At 35.0% G+C, this 19,579-nt stretch overlaps 1 protein-coding gene across 1 annotated transcript in view; it reads right to left on the bottom strand.

Moving 5' to 3' along the window:
* LOC149415472 (acyl-CoA:lysophosphatidylglycerol acyltransferase 1-like) overlaps positions 1–19,579 on the bottom strand; it is a 677,596-nt gene that overhangs the window by 15,311 nt on the left and 642,706 nt on the right. The gene's annotated exons all lie outside the window — the stretch shown is intronic.

Here is a 19,579-nt window from a genome sequence, read left to right as displayed (position 1 = left end):
ACCTAACTGCATGCGGTAGCTGCCAATTAAAAATTGTCAACAGAAGCGAGGCTAACAGTCCATTAAGAGTTTACAGTCAATTAGGATTTGCAATCCCGCTATCCCGCTTCCAGCATTCTCGCGGGTGTTCAGCAATATTCGATCTGGCGGATTTGCGGGGTTTTCATGTGGGATTTACGGAGTTGACAAAATAACTGAATTTACACCGCTGTTTTGATATGCACACACTTGCGATTAGCAATATTTGCAGTGTTTGAAAGACAGAGACAATGAAAGTGTAACTCACCTTCATGCCGCAGGCATCTCAAGCTCGTAAACTTCCAGATCTAGAATCTACTTTGAAGCAAGAGATGTCCCTTTTAAAGAACGGAGGTACCTTCAGATAACTCACAGCTGCTTGATTGTAGTCCCTCCAACTCGTATAGAAGCGTTTTCCGCTACTACGTGAACAAATTTAATGTCCGTTCAGTATGGTTGACAGGACTCTTTATAGTCAATGGTTTTACAATCTTATTTTTTTTATCAAATTCCTCTTAAATGATTTAATATCAAAAGCATCAAAGATTATTGATAGGTACCAAATAATAAAAATATATTTATAAAGTGTTATCATTATTTCAATTTATCACCCCTTAATAAAAATCGCGTTAATTTTGCGGGATTCCGCGAAATTCGTAAATCCTACCCACAATGGAGAGAATGAACCAACTCGCTGTATGACAGCAAGGGATGGAACTGGCAGATTAAGGAAGAAATTAAACTGAATATTACACAAACGAGATCCCTGAGAAATATGTAAGGTAAAACCATGCACAAAAATGTAAAGATCTGGAAAGAATGCAAGGCTAATGTACGCGTAATGAGCGAGATTAAGAAAGGGATCTGTTTGGGTATTTGAGGCGGTTCTTGGAGTGTTTTTGAGAAACTCAAGCCGTCGCGTGTCGGGTTGGATATCTTCAAGGCCTTTAATAGGGTCTGACACCGGGATCTTGTCATAAAGTTACCATAGTACGGAATCCGTCTAACTCTGCGTAGTATTTGCGGACTTTCTCAAGGAAAGCACATTTAAGACCGTAGCATCAATTCACTGCAACGCTGATGACAGCACCATTCACGAGGGTTATCTTTTCGACAAGCGTTCCACTTCCAATGTCCAAACGGCTATGGAAGTTTTGAGACAAAATTGTCCACCATCTCGAGAACGTTGCCGAGATAAGGCCAACCTGGTCAGTTTCGACGTCTCAAAAACGTAAAAAAACAGTTATCTAGTATTCATACATATAAGATACGACGCATAAATGTGAAATAAGTGTGTGCCGAGAAAGAGTTGTGAGGCTGTCAATTATATGTGCCTATCCTTGTGGGGAAACAGCATCAGAGTCAGATTCACAAAATATCTGCATTTAAATTTAGGCCAGAGGTTCCCAAAGTGGTCTATATGGACCCCCAAGGGTCGATATCGGCTTGCTGGGGTTCTATGTCAGTGAGAAAAAAAATGGGGGTCCACGAGATTCAAATATTTAGGAGTTCCGTAAATGACACAATACACCTAACACAAATAACACAGTTTACGTAATACTAACAATAGACTGAGAAATTACTTATTTGATGATTATGTATCGTAAAATTGTTTATTGAGGTATAAAAAAGAGTCTACGTTCCTTTTCTCGTCAGAATTAATATATTGAACCAAAAAATTTCACATTGGAAGCCGCGAATTTTCCTAGTTCCCTAACTTGTTTTTGAAAAACGTCCAGGGTGATAATGACGTTCAACATTTAGATGTACTTCACACAGACTGTGGAAATGGAATGTCGAAGAATCAGATATCATATGACAAGAAGAACTGATCGGAATAAGCGCTAACAAAGAACTTAAGTGGCAGTTCTGTAGGGCATAATAGTTTTAGGAAAATTCAATATTCGGCAGGCAGGGGGTCTACGGAAAAAAAATAATTGGCAAGTGATCTACGGGGTAAAATAGTTTGGAAACCTCTGATTTAGGCAAACCATTTGCAAAATACGAATTCGCATAAATAATACTCAAGACTTGCACATTCCATTTCAATGACAATGAATTTATTTATTTATTGAAAAATCCTGGTCGACGACCTGTCCAAATGAACGCTACATGAATATTACTGGGGGAATTATCTTCTCACTCAACTGCGGTGAACGGAATGCCCAAATTTGACTACATGGTGACCAAATGTGACAATGTGCCCAGATGGTCAATGCACGAGCGTCACAGCTTGGAGTCAGAGGTCAAGGTCTTTTATAACACATGCGGACATGTACGAATGTGTGTGTTATATTTTGTAATGTTACCAATAGAACGTTTATTTTGGGGATTCTGTGTGGACGGTATTTTTGGGAGACAAATGAACACGTTTTACAATAATACTCAGTTATAATAAAACAAAATAAATTAGAAAAACATATAGCTTAGAACAAATATTAGGTTATGGTATGACTTTTGACCAAGACTCAAATTCGAAACCGTCGTTTTTCGAGAAAATCACTAATACGTATTATTTTATCTTATATGGCTACATTTATCAAAGCGAACATTGATGCGAACACAGTACTCACACAGATGCATTACTTGCATACATTATTGCTTTTCGAATTCACAAAAGAAAATTCCAGTGAAATTGAAATAAAAAGAAAGATTTTTAATACATTAAATAACACTGCAAAACTTTTCGAACAAATGTAATGAATTTACAGAAATTCAAATTCGAATAATTTTTACGGCTTATAGTCTCTTTTTTCAAGGAAATCATTGCCGGAAGTGTATAAATATGCGCACGTGTATGCTATGCAAAGTATGTGAAAAACCAATAATACATAAGACATAATTTGGGAGTGTTGATTTCACAAATATTTTTGAACAGTCCTAAAAAATTATAACAATTATATACCATTCAACACTTGGTCTAAGTGACCAAGACGAATACGTTCAATATTAATACAATTAGAATTAGAAACCAATTGATTGATTTAACCCCTTGGGCAATTTCTCTCGACACGATCTCGTAAAGGTTATGCTATCTCATTTTGTATTACGGTGAGACATATGGTTTAAACTATGTTAGAAAGAGAGAATACCGTGCTTTTAGTTTGCATAAAAAATTACGATAAACATTCCCGAAAAAATGAAATAAATCTATGTAACAATATTCAGCACTTGTAAAAAAGTGATGTTATTAACTTTTATAATATCTTTATCTGATAAAATTGTTTTTTTGTGTTTATTTAAGTTTCTTGTAAAATATTAATTACAGTTTACACGATAAAAACCATCGGCAAGCTACTTTGAAAACTTTATATTAGTTTGAGTGAAAAATTTTAATATTTTAATCGCTTATGTCCATTTATAAAGAAAGTCTTTCATCTGCCTTCAAGAACAGAATTTTATTTTGAAATAAGTTTAAAAATAAGGAATTAATGTGGAATCAAATGTAACGTGAAAATATTTTCCGCGAAATATGCATTCTGACAGGTCTCCTAAGAAAAATTCATTGAAAAATATCAGAAGCATTAGGGGTTAATATGTTTACATAAAATACTCCACAGTCATCTTGATACATCATCTTGATGTGTTATCAATATTGAATTAAATGATCCCAACTCTTATTTATTTATTTATTTAATATCAACGGTATAAATATACCATAAACAATAAATCAAATACAATGACAGCAGAAAGTATAAAATGATCAGAAACTCTAGAATGATATTAAAGTAAGAGATGCAGGTACACGCAAAACTTCTAAGTAGACTTTCTAGGTTTAATTAATATTTATTGATAATATATGATATTATAGCCTTCTTGCAGTTAAATAGATCCGCCACATCTGCTTATCTATTATTAACTTCATGTAATTTAGGTATAAGTGAGTATTTTCAATGCTCAACCCTGGTATTGATACATTAAGGACGGGTTGTTTCGGAGAATTCGAACAATTCTTCAAATTTCAAAGTTAATTTTCAGGTTTTGTGAAAGATTTTTTCAAGTTCTGTTTTTATTTCAATTCTGTCAGGCAACTACCCTATGCTGATATAATAACAGAACTTGAATAGGACTTTCACAGAACCTGGAAATCAACATTGAAATTTGATGAATTGTTCAAATCCTACGAAACAACCCGTCCTTAAACATTATTTTGGAACGAGTAGCTCGCGCAAGTACATGAAATTCATTGAGGTTAAGTAAATTAGGGCTGCCTATACTACCAATTACGATTTTGAACATAAATATTAAGTCGGATAATTTTAATTATTTCATTAAATATTAAATATTTATTTATTTATTCACGTCTAAGGCTTTTACATGCAAACTTTACTGTAGGTAAGTTGTTCAGTACGATAATGTAGGTACATCTATATCAATGATATAGGCCACTGCTTTTTATACTCGCAGACCATTCTATATGCAGATGACATGAAAATCTTTTCACCTATAAACTCAATCGAAGACTGTCACAAGCTGCAAAAGGACTTACAACGTTTAAACGCGTATGTTAATGCCCATTGTCTGGAATTAAATATATCCAAATGCTTCATCGTACGCTTTACTAGAAACAAAAACATATTTATACACGAATACTCAATTAATCATCAACCTCTATCTACCAAATCAGAAATTAAGGACCTTGGGGTTATACTTGATAGTAAACTGAATTTCAATAAACATATTGACCACGTAGTCACTAACGCATCTTCTATGCTGGGTTTCATAATCCGTTCCTGTAAACAATTCAAAGATATTACTATCTTCAAAACACTGTATTTCTCATACGTTCGTAGTATCCTTGAATACGCATCACAAGTGTAGAACCCAGGCTATGCAATACATAAAAATAGAATTGAAAGTGTTCAAAATAGATTTCTAAGATACCTTAATTTCCGCTCTTTTCGATTTCATATTAGGAATGAAGACTCTGCAAAGTTCTTCAATATACAGACGTTAACTTTCCGAAGAAATATAGCAGATTCGGTAATGTTATTTAAAATTACACACAATTTAATCGATAGTCCTGATCTTCTTCAACGCCTATTATTCCATGTTCCCAATCGCAACAGCAGACAGTCGCTTACTTTTAATCTCCCTCATTGTAAGACCAATTCCAAACAAAACTCATTTATCTACAGATCCACACATTCATTTAACTTAAATTATTACCATATTGACATTTTTAACTCTACTTTACGCGACATAAAACAAAAACTCAATAATCAACAAAACTCAAACTAGAAGTTCAATTCCTATATATTCCCGTCCTTTGCCTCTTATTCCTTATCCTATATTTCCCCCTCCTCCCCCCCACCCTCCTTTATTTTAATATTTTCTAACTAAACAAGAAATTAATTTAACAGAACATCTCTATGACATTGTACACCTTACCATTAACAAAGCACTCTTTTCAGGGTGAAATGCCTAAAACCAAAAAAAAAAAAAACTATTCATCAGTGGAAAGTTCATAATTGGCATAATTAACTATATTATTATTGTATCATTTTATAATTAAAGATTTGCTGTCAACTTTTCCTAAAATGTATAAATAAATAAATAAACATTAAATTTATATTAGGTCAATGGTACGAAGGTCAAAAATCCTGACGACAAAGCGAGTCTAGTGACCTACATTATGTCGTTGACTGATAAAAACATTGATTTATAATTGGTTTCGAAACCACTACCTCTAGGGCCAGAGCCTAGGATTATGCCACTCAACCACAAATATAGTAAAATAGTGATTTTAAATGTTTTTCTGAGAATTTCTCTAAAACATACATACATCAATATATGAATATCATCATAATTTGCATTAAAAATGTTTTGAAAAATTGAAATTTTTCAGTTGGATAATTAAAGTATATGATAGAGGTTTCATATTTATGACAAATAGAAAACAAAAGAGGATATAAAAAGAAGAGTTCACAAAAATACCAATTTTCTACGTATTTGTGCCTATTTAGCCCTCTGACCCTAATGTGTCGACTATATAAAAGATAGAGTGTGCTGAAGTAGACATTTTCGTCGATAATTTATATCATGCGTACCTATTATGTATCTTAGGTAGGTTTATGTATTTTTTCAACTTATTGTATCATACCGAATTTTTATAACTTCTTTGTTCCCACGTAAGTGAGGAAAATAATAGTACAAATAAAAAGCTAAAATATAAGTCAAAATAAGTAGTTAGGTAGGTACCTTACTGCATAGATTTGTACCTACCGAATAAGTCAGTTATATTATTCTATGCATTCCTTGACGCTTGACGTTGGCGTTGATTTTATGAAACGGAAAAGGATATCCCCCTCAAGTTTAAGAGGATGTGATGAAACATGATAGGAAGCAATAATAAACTATTTATACACAATCAATCAAGCCCTTTCCCCGCAAGGTTACGCAGAGAGGATGAACCGCCACATACGCTTCATTCACATTCATTATACCCATTTATTATTCTGACTTTTGACATGGACCTATTAAAGTACAGGGTTTTCCAATAAGAGGTGTTATTTATTATTTAATCGTAAAAGATCAATGGTTTCGTTGCTTGTGTGGCAATTAGCGCTGGCTTGTTGAAAGTAAACGTTGTCCAGATCAATACCATCCAATTCCGGCCATAAAAAAATCATTAAACATCTCTCAATAGCGATCCATTCACCTTAACTGTTGCTCCAGCCTCATTTTCTAAAAAGTAAAGTCCAATGACTCCGCCGGACCATAAACCGCACCAAACAGTCACACGTTGAGGATAGAGAGGCTTTTCAACAATAACTCTTGGGTTTTCCGAGCCCCAGATGCGACAATTTTGCTTGTTGACGAAGCCACCGAGGTGGAAATGGGCCTCATCACTCAAGATGATTTGCATTTGATTCACTCAAGTGAATTTTAATAATTTCAATGCGTTGTCGAAGCGTGTATCGATCCATCTTTATTATTGGCGTAGTTTCTACTTGTCAAATATCAAAAAATGACAGGCTCAAAAGTAACATCTACCGAAATAGAGGGCTATTCAAAATAACACCTCTTATTGCAAAACCCTGTATTTGGTTCATATGATCGTGCCACATCTTCCTCGGGCGTCCCCGACTTTTTACCATTCACATTCACGTAATATATACTTCTAACTCTTACACTCCTTTCTTAGTTCATCCGCTCTACGTGTCTAAACCATTTGAGCGTCCCTTCTTAATCTTATTCATCACGTATACATCAGCCTTGCATTATTTGCGAATCTCTACATGTTTAACACGGTTGTACAAAGTTTTACCACGCGTACGCCTCAGAGATCTCATTTATGTAGTAGCGGATTATGTTATGGCGTTATGGAGTCGATCCCCACCTGGCCTTCTAAAGCGCAGAATTCACACACGGATCTGTTCGGCGGATCCGTCCGCCGAGCCGATCCGCTAACGGCAACACACGCATTCGGACATTCGAGCGGCGAACATCTCATACAGTGGTGGTATACAGTAGGGAAAATTTTGGTTTTCTAGTCAAAATTCACAAGCCAAACTGGGAACACTCTAGAACCTAAAACTAAACCCTAACTAACCATAACCCCATTTCTCCGCAGAGTTAGGCAGAGGACGGACCGCCAAACAAGTCGGTCTTGGCACAAACTCCTTGCCTCATTCACATTCATACATCGTCTCTTACATACTCTTTTATTATTCTGACTCTTGACATGGCCGGACTCAAGTATCTGATTCACTTCATCGAATCATGTCTTCCTCACACTCCTTTCTTCGCTCTTTCGATCTACATGCCCAAACCATCTAAGCGTCCCTTTCTTAATATTACTCATTACGCTTACATCAGCCTTGCACTCTTTGCGGAGCTCCACATTTCTTACACGACCATACACGGTTTTACCACACATAAGCCTCAGGGATCTAAACCCCTTAGAATATAAATAAACATTCAGGGTAATTCAGTACTTGAGTACCACATAAAACCTTTTCTGAAATAAAGAGAAATAATTATCTGAAAACTAAGGAAATTTTTTTGAAACACTGGGGACTGCAACTGATGTCATGCTCTGCGAACCGATCTGTCCGTCGCAGGTATACACGGGCGGATCCGTGAGTGAATGCTGCGCATAAGCACAGCCATAGTAGCGGTACATGTAGGTAGGTACAGCGTATAAGCCGTGTGTATATCGAACCTACTGCCTATAGTAACGGCTGCCAGCAGTCAGCATTGTCAGCACTGTCAGCGGCCAGCCCGGTCAGCCGTCACGTGACGCGCCGCGGCCTTGCGGGGCCGACCAATGACCTTGCTGGGAACCGAAATTGGCGAACCGCTGCCAAGTTTGTCAAACACTGTTTTAAAACGACCATTCGATTATTAATTCAAAATACTAATTTCAATAGTGGGTCAAGAATTCAGACAAGTGATAAAAGTACCTACCTATAATATAATATTTTAATTGTCTTTTTCAAAATTGGATCTGCTGCGTTAAGAATTCAGTTAAGTAATAAAGTACCTACCAACCTATAATATTTTTTTGCCAGAAAATTATTTTTATTCTAAATTTGAAATAGTATTATTGATTTTGACAAGCAAAGTCATATGTCGCAATTTTTTAATGGTTTTTTCAACTATTCCGTTATTTTTACGGGTAATATTATAGCGCTAGTATTTTATAAATGATTAGAGATGTTAAATACATGTTATCTCTTACCAGGGCGATACTGAAAGAAACTATAGTCATGTGTGCAATAAATAATACATGAGTTCCAACTATCCGGAGCCAGTGGGACTATAGCATCCCCAATTGGGATTTGTTTTAAGGCTGAAAGGCTGTTGGGGAAGGGAATGAGATAGGGAAGAGAGAGGTTGGAAAGTACTTGGCTATTTAGATCTGGTCACCTAACACGGCTAAAGCCATTTTAAGCAACTTTAAATTCTGAATGGTGGGTCTGGAGAAAAATCATTTATGAGTTAGCTTGATTTTTTGTATGAAGATTTTCAGGAAATTTCAGTTTTGCCAAGCGCCGCACTGATTTCTTGAAAACCTTCATGCAAAAACTCGAATTCTCGAAAAAAAAAAGAAAACATTTTCGGTTACAACAACATAAAAAATTAAATTTTTTTATATTATATCCCTTGTTTACCAAAAGTCACGAGCCGCCACTGCCTCTGATTAATATCTCATCAACGTAGCGGTAACCAATAATAATTTCACATGTTCCCTAGGGAAATTGATAAAACGAAGAACCCCGTTTTACGCACATAAGCGCTAGAATACAATATATATATACAAACATAATAATAATTTATGTGTAGGTAATTTCAAAATTGTAACGAATAGCCAGTATTAGCAAGTATGTTGATTGCTAGTACAACATATTTCGAAGAATTTTTCAGGAAAGTATAAAAACAACTGTTGAGTGCCGCACGGCGAAAAATGAGTAATACTGTTTTATTGAAAAACTTTCCTAATTATTTGTAAACCGGTTAAAAACGGGATTGCAGGCAGTTTCCTGTAAAAATTATAGTATTCCTAAAATATTGGAACACGTATTCGTGTACCTGTATTTGCTTTAATAATATATTATGACTAAATGCGAAAATATTATGATTTTTAAGAACAAGTGTTCCGCATTTTTTATTTTTATTTTTTTTATTAATATCAATAGCAAAATTTGTACATTATGTAGGTTTAAAGTATAATATAAGTATATTTTTTGTATTTTTTTCACAGTCCTCCTCACTAGGGTTTCCTGTTCTGAGGCGGCCTGTAGTTTTTCTTAAATTTATGTATTTAGTTTGTGATAATACATTCCTATTTTACTAAAAGTTTAACAGGAAACCTATCAATTCATTTGTTTAGAGCCTGCAATCGCATTTTTAACCGGATTACGAATAATTTGGAGAAATTATTAATAAAATAGCAAGACGATTCTCCGTGCAGCAGGATAGCGAGAAAAGTGGTTACAATACTATAGGCGGCCAGGACTATAGATACTCTCATTATCGTCTTAGTGAAAGACAACCACTCAGAGTCAAAGGATTCTGATTCATCCCACTGGTTCCAGACTGTTGGAACTCTTGTGCGGTATTCAAATAAATAAAAGACTCTCCAAGAGTTGCAGTACCGATGTGAGTGTTCACATTTTGTTTATAATAAATATATGTAATTTGTTATGTACGTATTTCAATATGTTCTAGGAATGTTACGAATTGCTGTTATTGTCTGACAGAGATCGTTGAATCGTAAAATTAAAAATCGTTATGCGCGGTGTCCGTTAATTCGTAGCACAAGCGGGAAACTATTGAATCTCAATTGTGAAGTCCGAATATGTTAGTACGTAGGTAATAGAATATTATTTTAGTAATTTTAGAATAGGTATAAACAAGATATAAAATTTATGTGCAATACAAGATATAAGATATAAAATTTTATAAAAATATAAAATATACAAAGAAAATATGGAGTCAAATTTGTGGTATAACCACAGACATAGGAATTAATAGACGAGAAGATAAAGGCGAGGGGTAAAATCAACTGTTGAAGAACGAAGGGAGTGAAGATGACTGTGATTCGTCAATAAATCAATCTGACAGTAAATAGGCATCTCGCATTATAATATCACCATTTACTTCTTAAAAATAAAATCTGCTTTGAATGAATAGACATTTTTACATGGGAGCGCAAATTACTCGCCACGTTATGAACAAATTTGCGAAGTCCAAATTCGGCAAAGTAAGGCAGCTTCTATATTCAGAGTCGTAGTTAGTTTCAGAGTATTTAGTTAAGACACTTTTATAAATGTTCATAATTTACTTCCCAGCAACCAACCAGCTTTGTGTTTCGCGTCCAGACGTTTCTCGATGTGATAGTAACAACTGATTCATATTATACGATGTGAATATGCTTAAAATAAAATAAAATAATGCTTATATATGGAATGTAATACGACAATTGGGTTTATTCTCTTTGTTCGCATCTATTTTTACCAGTTTTCATAGTACAAGTAAACATTTTGCCGTGTTATTTCGTAAAATGAACCGATGATGCCTCGACCATAGTTCGCACAAGAATGATGACGTCACGTTTTCAAATATCACTTGAGGCCGTACGCGAGCCCAGCCGGCTCAATGGAACCGGTATGGGGAGTAGGGATAATACGCTTTTAATCACTTAGGGCAGGTCTACTAATATTCATATGTCTATGGGTATAACTTTAATGATATGTGCTTTTATTTTCGAGTAAATCGATTCCGAAGTTAATGCTTTCAGTTTAAATTTAGAAAAATCCTTCGTTAGGGATTTAATATCAGTTGTTTTACGTAATTTTAAATGCTTTAGCCCTATAAAGTAGCCGAAAAAAAAAAGGGTTTTAAAAATCAAAATAAAAGATTGAAAAAAATGTATTTTGAGTTCTCATGTGCAACTTTCCCGTTGTAGGTACTACTAGTTTCCGTTCGCCGTGTTTTATCAATAATCTTCATGAAACCAAGCACTGACTGAAAAACCTGGCCATACGAGACTCCACTCACTTGGCGCATAAAAAAGTTTTGTTCAAAATTTTTTATAATGTCCGACAAGTAAAAAAGCAACTTACGTTCGGAGCTCGTACTTTTGGCTTTGCCAGAGAGGCGCACTCGTGCATACTAACTTATCTACAAGTACCTGCATACACAATATGTTGTCAGTGAACGGATAAAAACGAGAAAAAAGAAATCACTTAACGGCCCTCCTTGCGACCATTTTCACGTAAAAGCATTGCGAAGTAAATGATTTTATCGAAGACTAGCTCAACTCCCCGGCTTTGCTCGGGCTTTACAGAGAGTTTTTCATAGTCAGATTAGACAATAAATTTACTCTTGTTTAAAAAGTTAAGTGTGAACATTTTCAGCAACCTCGGAATAATACTCTAGATTTGTATACAAATCAAACGAATGCCGCCCGCCCGCCACAAACAGACAACCAACTTTGTATAATAGATTTAAGCTAAAAATCGCCAGAAACTCAATGCTATAGGTACAGCATAAATACTCGTAGTTGCATACATTTTTTAATGTATGTTTTATTATCTAAATCATATTTACTTAATGCTTCACAATGAACATTTAATCGACTGATTTGGGGAAATAATAAGATGGTCATTATAATGTAAATTAAAATATGGAAATCGATAGAAAAAAATATTTATTCAAGGTCAAGGTCACAGGTCACAAGGTCACAAGAATTTGATGATTTATGGCTAAGATCAACAAGTCTCCTTTAACCTATTTGGTTACTAGTAAGGTATAATTACACATTTCAAAAATATCTGTGTTTTAATATATATGTTTACCTTCTTACGTATTAATATACCTACGCGTTTTAAATATAACACAACAGATAAGCTACCGTTAATGTAGGGTAAATGGTTGTTTATCGGTTGTGTACAACTTTTATTGGTAAGGCGACGGCCTCCGTGGTCGAGGGGTAAGGATCTCGATTAGCAAGCTGTAGGTCGCGGGTTCAAATCCTGGCGTGCTTAAGTAAATTTTTTTTTAGCTCATTTCTGTTATTTCATAAATTTATTAATTTAAAATTATATAATCCTCAATATAAGTATATTTGCGGCACGTTCCAGAGTGGAAGATACTCTCAGTATCGTCTTGGTGCAATACCACCATTCAGAAATTAAACGTTGCTTGAAATGGCTTTAGCCATCTTTGGTGACCAGATCTGAATAGCCAGGTACTCTACCACCTTCCTCTTTCCATCTCATTTCCCTCACCACTACCTTCAGCCTCACAAAATACCGGCTCCAGACAGTTGGGAGCAGTTGGGACTCTTATGCGGTATTCCCATTAAAAAAGTACCTTAAGGCGATGCCATACGTAGTAATACAAAATCATGTGTTTTTGGTATGAAAATTTGGTCGCTTAGAAATGTTTCAGATGCATTAATTAAATACTGTGAGTAGAATACATCTTTGCCTTTGAAATTATCGAGTATTTTTTAGATAAGTCTTTTTATAAGCCCATAAAAAAATTATGTATAAGGCCTATGAAAAGTGCTTTAAAGTTCAAAATCTCCTACCTACGAACCCATTTTCGGTTATGATTTTATTGTATAATGTGGCGAATTAAGTTATTTATAAAATGATCGAAAAAAAATTAAATTTTTATGCCTGAACATCCACAAAATAAAATAAAAGGCACTTTTTGGCCATGTTTTTTTCTTGCATAAATCAAAACAGCCGGATGGTGTTAAATGGAAATTTAAACCTTATCGCCATCTACGTAAGGGTTATTATTGATAGCGGCTCAATTTAAAATATTACACGACGTAGTGCATCGCCTTAAAGTGTGTGGTAAATAAATTTCATACATGAAAAAAAAGTAGTGTTAATGTGACAGGTGTAATTCTCTCCATCTAATTTCGTCCATGTGTAATTCTGGTAGTGTAATATTGGTAGGTGAAATTTACAGCTGTGTAATTTCAAAAGTTAAAAAATCTTATTTTTAAAGCTCTGTGGCAGAGACGAGCAGCTCTATCCACACATGGTGAAATTAATTGAATTTAATTTTTTACAATAATGCCTATGTTTGTAGGTACACATAATATTATGAATTTGCAATTCGTTCCAGAGTGGGAGATACTCCCAGCATCGACCGAAATATTGAGTATTGCTTAAAATAGTTCTAAACTTCACAGTACCTAAGCAGTTTTAAGTAACCAGGTGCTTACCAAACCTTTCTCTTCGCCTTCTCCTACCCTCCAAGGACCTGCTATCAGGATGAAGGACCCTTAAAAATCAGTATTTCAAGCATCGAGCGAACGATTGACAATCCATTGTTAACAGACCGATTGCCTTCTCTGATGCATAGACGCAATGTAGGCATGCTGTGTCTGTTCTACAGGTATTTCAATGGAGCCTGCTCCAAGGAGCTAGCAGCATTGATTCCTGATGCACCGGTGCACGTGCGCGAAACTCAACGGACACGAACTGAACACCCGTTCACGGTTGACGTTGGCTTCATGAGAACGGGCCGTTTTTACGACTCGTTTTTGTGTAAGTCGGCTCGTATGTGGAACGAGCTACCGGCATCTGTTTTTCCTCCCTCCTATAATCCGAGCCTCTTCAAGGCCCGCATTAACAAATCCCTTCCTACAGCCCCTACCTTACTCCGCCTCACAACGCCACCCAACCGGGTGGTGACATAGTTCCCCTGTCTGTGCACTGCACAGGCAGGGACACTCTTGTGAGGTGTCACATAAAAAAAAAAAAAAAAAAAAAAAAACGAGCTGGAAAGTAGAGTGGATGAATAATTACAAGTCATTTCTCATTTTAAGCTCAATGTATTTTTTTCGCGTAATTAACTACATAACTTACAAAATGAAACTCAGGTATGCATGCGCCCATTATATTCGTAACTGCGCTTTTCACCATGGATTATATAAATGAAAATAACGCGACACAGCGATGAAATTATCAAACCATAAAACCGACGGCCGGCATAGTCCAGTGGTAACGCATTGGACTGCCATTCCGAAGGTCGCGGGTTCGAACCCGGCGAGCGCAAATAAATTTTATTTGATTAATTTGTGTTATTTCACAATTAATTAATTAAAATAATATATAGTTTATTTGCGGCACGTTCCAGAGTGGAAGATACTACCAGTATCGCCCTGGTGTAAGACCACCATTCAGAATTGAAACGTTGCTCCAAATGGCTTTAGCCGTGTTTAGTGACTAGATCTGAATAGCCAGGTACTTCCCCACCTTCCTCTTTCCCTTCCCCACTTACCTTCAGCCTCACAACATCCCCCAATTGGGGATGCCATAGTCTCACTGGCTCCAGACGGGAGCAGTTGGGACTCTTGTGAGGTATTCACTATAACAAAAAAAAAATAATAAGGACTGAAATTTTGAATGTCAAAATATCTAAATATCTAATATAACATTAGGTGCTATGTTTACTGAATTGTTTCGCCCGAATTCTGGAATGATACATATGAAATACACATTATGGGGTAATTGTTTTTTAAGCTACATTCAAGACATTGACATTTATGATTCAATCTACAATTTAATCGTTACAAATCTAAAACAAAGTTTTGCTATCATAAATACATTTCTCTGCCTATTTTCACACATGTTTTCATTTCATACCTTATAATAAACATCTTAACCGTATAATATAAGAAAATGGAAATCGATAGAAAAAAGCTGAATAACTGACTACACACAATACCATTCATGGGTGGACAATGATCCCACATGGATCGGCAGGAACAATTAGCAGTCGTGCGAATAGAGTTCGTAACGCGCACAAGGTGCCACCAGTCTCTTATCGCAATATCAGTTTGTACATCAGTAGCATATAGAAAAAAAATTTATGGATTTCCTCCTTGAGACTTTACCTCCAGCAAGACAATATAAAAATATTGAAATTTATAAAAAAATACAAAAACCAAAAAAAATCTAAGTAAAAAAATAAAAAAAGTTTACGCAGACTCTAAGATAATAATATGTAAAAACCACGTGCCACTGTGTTAGTACACGCTTATCTCCTAAACCGCCCAACTGATTTCAATAAAATTTTGTGAACGTGTTAATGGTTAGTTCCAGCTTAAAATATAGTATACTTTTGGAGCCTAGGTGGCGCTGTTAAATTAAATTTTTTCAACGAATTTTTATTCTGACGGCCGGCATAGTCCAGTGGTAACGCATTGGACTGCCATTCCGAAGGTCGCGGGTTCGAACCCGGCGTGCGCAAATAAATTTTATTTGATTGATTTGTGTTATTTCACAATTAATTAATTAAAATAATATATAGTATATTTGCGGCACGTTCCAGAGTGGAAGATACTACCAGTATCGCCCTGGTGTAAGACCACCATTCAGAATTGAAACGTTGCTCCAAATGGCTTTAGCCGTGTTTAGTGACTAGATCTGAATAGCCAGGTACTTCCCCACCTTCCTCTTTCCCTTCCCCACTTACCTTCAGCCTCACAACATCCCCCAATTGGGGATGCCATAGTCTCACTGGCTCCAGACGGGAGCAGTTGGGACTCTTGTGAGGTCTTTACTATAAAAAAAAAAAAAATTCTTCAGAATTCTCAACCTAAAATAAAACTAACAACCAAAATGTTTAACTTCCCTGCGGGACTAGGTCTACCCGGTCCCACTAGTATCTATTATTGTAAAAATAAGAAAGGATAAACAACATTAATTAAGTTCAATACAGAATTATAAAAAAAACAACAACAGCAAAAAACAACAATAATAATTCAAATAAATACCTATAGTCACAGTTTTCGATGGTTGACAATTTTTGTGGAAGTACATGGAATGAGCTACAGATCTGTTTTTCCTCTTTCGTATAATCCTCCTCTTGAACACTCGCATCAATAAATCCTTTCCTACTACTCCTACCTTAATCCGCCTAACAACACTGTCCAACCGGTTAGCTACCAAGTTCTCCTGTATTGCGTTCTTGTGAGATGCCACATAGAAAAAAAATAAGAACACAGGATGTTCAGTGAATACTTCTGTACTATGCACTAATGGCCTATGCACTAATGTTTGGTGACCAGATCTGATCCAAATACTACCTCTTACCCAAATCTCTCTCACTACCTCTAGTCTCACAGACGATAGTAACACTGACTCCAGAGTCCAGGCACTCGTGACCAGCATTATTGTGTGGTATTTACAAAAAATTAAATACACATCCTCCAGTTCTTTTGTGTCTGTTTTTTTCCCAACAAGTTTTTTGCTGCATTAAAACGGCAATGCACAAAAGAGTCAAAAGAGAATTTCGCTCGAATTGTAAACTCTTTGTTAATCGGTTCGGGGAAATGAAAAAAAACACACCGTTCAAAATGTGACGGTCAGATGAGTTGCATAAATTTGCATAAATGAATCTAATATTTTGTGATATGCAAAGCGTTAATTCTTTGAATGTCGGACTTGTATCAAAATAATAATAACGTGTGTTAGTTTCAAAGTAGTACGAATTAATATTTTTTAATTCATTAAAAGATAACTACTCGGAGCCGGTAGAATTATGGCACACTTTTACAAGTAGAAAAATTAGTATTGCTTATTTATTAAGAATCTCTTTAAATTATTTGTAATCCGGTTTAAAACTGGATTGAGGGCCGTTTTCTGAAAAACTTTTAGTATATTCCTAATGTATAATGACGAAATGCGAAAGTATTAGGGTTTTTATAAGCACGTATTCCAACATCATTATAACATAATGGTATTTAATTAAAAAAAATATCAGTAAACCGATTAATTATTCGTTAAGGTCCTGAAATTCCGTTTTTAACCGGATTTCCAATAATTTAAAAGAGATCTTTAATAAATTAGTAACATTTATTTTTCTCCGTGTACATGGACCTAAAAAGCCCAGGATAAAGCATAAATGCGATTTTGTATAAATGGCATTGAAGTCAAATCTAGGTTGAGGGGAATTTGCCTAGCAGCCATATTGTATGACTAACTTTGGAACTGATTTGTATGCAAAGTGGTGCATAATGAAATATAATTACTTTGTTTTTGTGTTCTTAATGCAGTTATAACGTATTCGAATTTGCCTAGCGGCCATATTGTATGACTAACTTAGGAACTGATTTGTATGCAAAGTGGTGCATAATGAAATATAATTACTTTATTTTTGTGGTGTTAATGCAGTTATAACGTATTCGAATTTGTTTGGGGTATTTTGATAAGAAAAAAATAGTAAATAATGAAAAAATAAAAAAAAGGATTTTTCAACACCCCTATATTAGAATTATGGTACACACATTGATGTATTATACATTAGTCTATGGGTACACAGCATGATTAGAGCCATAGAAAAATTTACGCAAGAAATGCCACGTGGACGTTCTTTGAGATTCAAAAGTCTGACCATTATTTGCTTATATTTCATATAACGCAGAACTGTTTTTTCACCATCGTTATGAAATTCAAATATATGGCGGTATACGATGCCAGGGTCAGGCAAATGTAAAATATACAGTTTTTTAATACTTTTTACTTATGTACTTACATTCAGGTATTGGGAGTATCCGGAACGCAAAAAAATACGACCCTTATATTTATTCGTTCGCGTTATGAAGGGGAGGAATTCGGTGTACAAGTTTGCCAGGGGACGGGAAATTGGCGCTACGCCACTGGTAATCTGTATAAATTTCGGTAAACATAATATTTTTCAGATCTAAAAGGATTAAGAAAAAAGTGTTAAAATTAAATTAAAAATATTAATCTGAAACAAAAAATAATCGTTACGAAAATGGGTCCTTTGAAAAGGTGTTTAAGCCACTGCGTTAAAAGTATTACAAACAACAAAAAACAATACCCAGAATACAAAGAAAATAAAACATGTGATTTTTTTTAAATAACATGGGTTTGGTTATATTAATGCTCTCATTGTTTGACTTCTGGATTTGTGTGAGATATCTGAGCGATATATTATCCCTTTTTTCTGGAAGAATAAATAATTTTCACCAGAATATTTTCAAGGAAAACAACAAACGAATGCCTTTTATTTACCTAAATTATGAACACAATGGCATTTGGTTACAATGCGTTGTATTTTCATAATGAATGGCGTGTTTTTATATTGTATTCATTTATTGTAGGTCATTGTAATATCATCTAATTTCATAAAAAATCTTATATGTTTATGCGTGATTGCCGCGAGGCAACGAATCTTATCTGCCGAGTTTCAGCTCAATCGGATGTCGGGAACTGGTTAAATTTATACTTTAAAGATTTACATTAATTCATTTATTCACAAAAGAAAAATCGAAATTAAAAAAGAAATACAAACATTTTAAAGCTCCTGCTAATATCCTTTTTCCTTTTTCTTTAAACAACAATGTACAATAACCATTTAAAAAAAATAATAATTTAAAATCCCAACTTACACTTATATAAGAAAATTTAACCAATACACATAAATACATGTATACCATTTAATCATAACCACGTTAACACCTCAGCACAGGTTCTCCCAGTGAGGTGTTCACGAAACATATAACATTACCCACCACAGTGTCACCTACTCAAACCTACCTCACACCCAGCATAAAACACCATATTAACAACAGTTCTAAATTTATGTATTATATGTATACAAATGTAAATATTTGGTAGACACTGTAATGTATGTATAGAAATAAATAAATAAATATCAGTAAAAGAGAAAGATGTTGCTTGTTCAATGATGAAGGACTTGGCCAGCCGAGGAATTGAACCTACCGCGCCAGGGTGGGATCCCGAGGCATTAATTGTCAAACTCAGCCACCGACCGGTCAAAGGTGTTCAATTCAAAAAGGAATCATAAAGACCATAGTGAAAGTACGCATAAGAACGCCTTCGTTTGATGTACCAAATGTATCACAAATATATGCTAAAAATATACTATTGAAACTATTCAAAAATACTGAATCCTCTACAATACTGCGTAGTCATCAAACTAGATCAAATCACAATGACATAAAAAATATTCCAGATCATAAAACCACATTCGGACAAAAAAATTATATTTATTTTGCGACAAAACTCCACAACATCTTTCCCCCTGATATGAA

This window comes from Hesperophylax consimilis, chromosome 18, assembly GCF_061612785.1.
Source record: "Hesperophylax consimilis isolate HC1 chromosome 18, BYU_Hcon_1.0, whole genome shotgun sequence".
NCBI lineage: Eukaryota > Metazoa > Arthropoda > Insecta > Trichoptera > Limnephilidae > Hesperophylax > Hesperophylax consimilis.
Note: the sequence above shows the minus strand (reverse complement) of the source record. Positions and strands in the feature narration are given on the sequence as shown.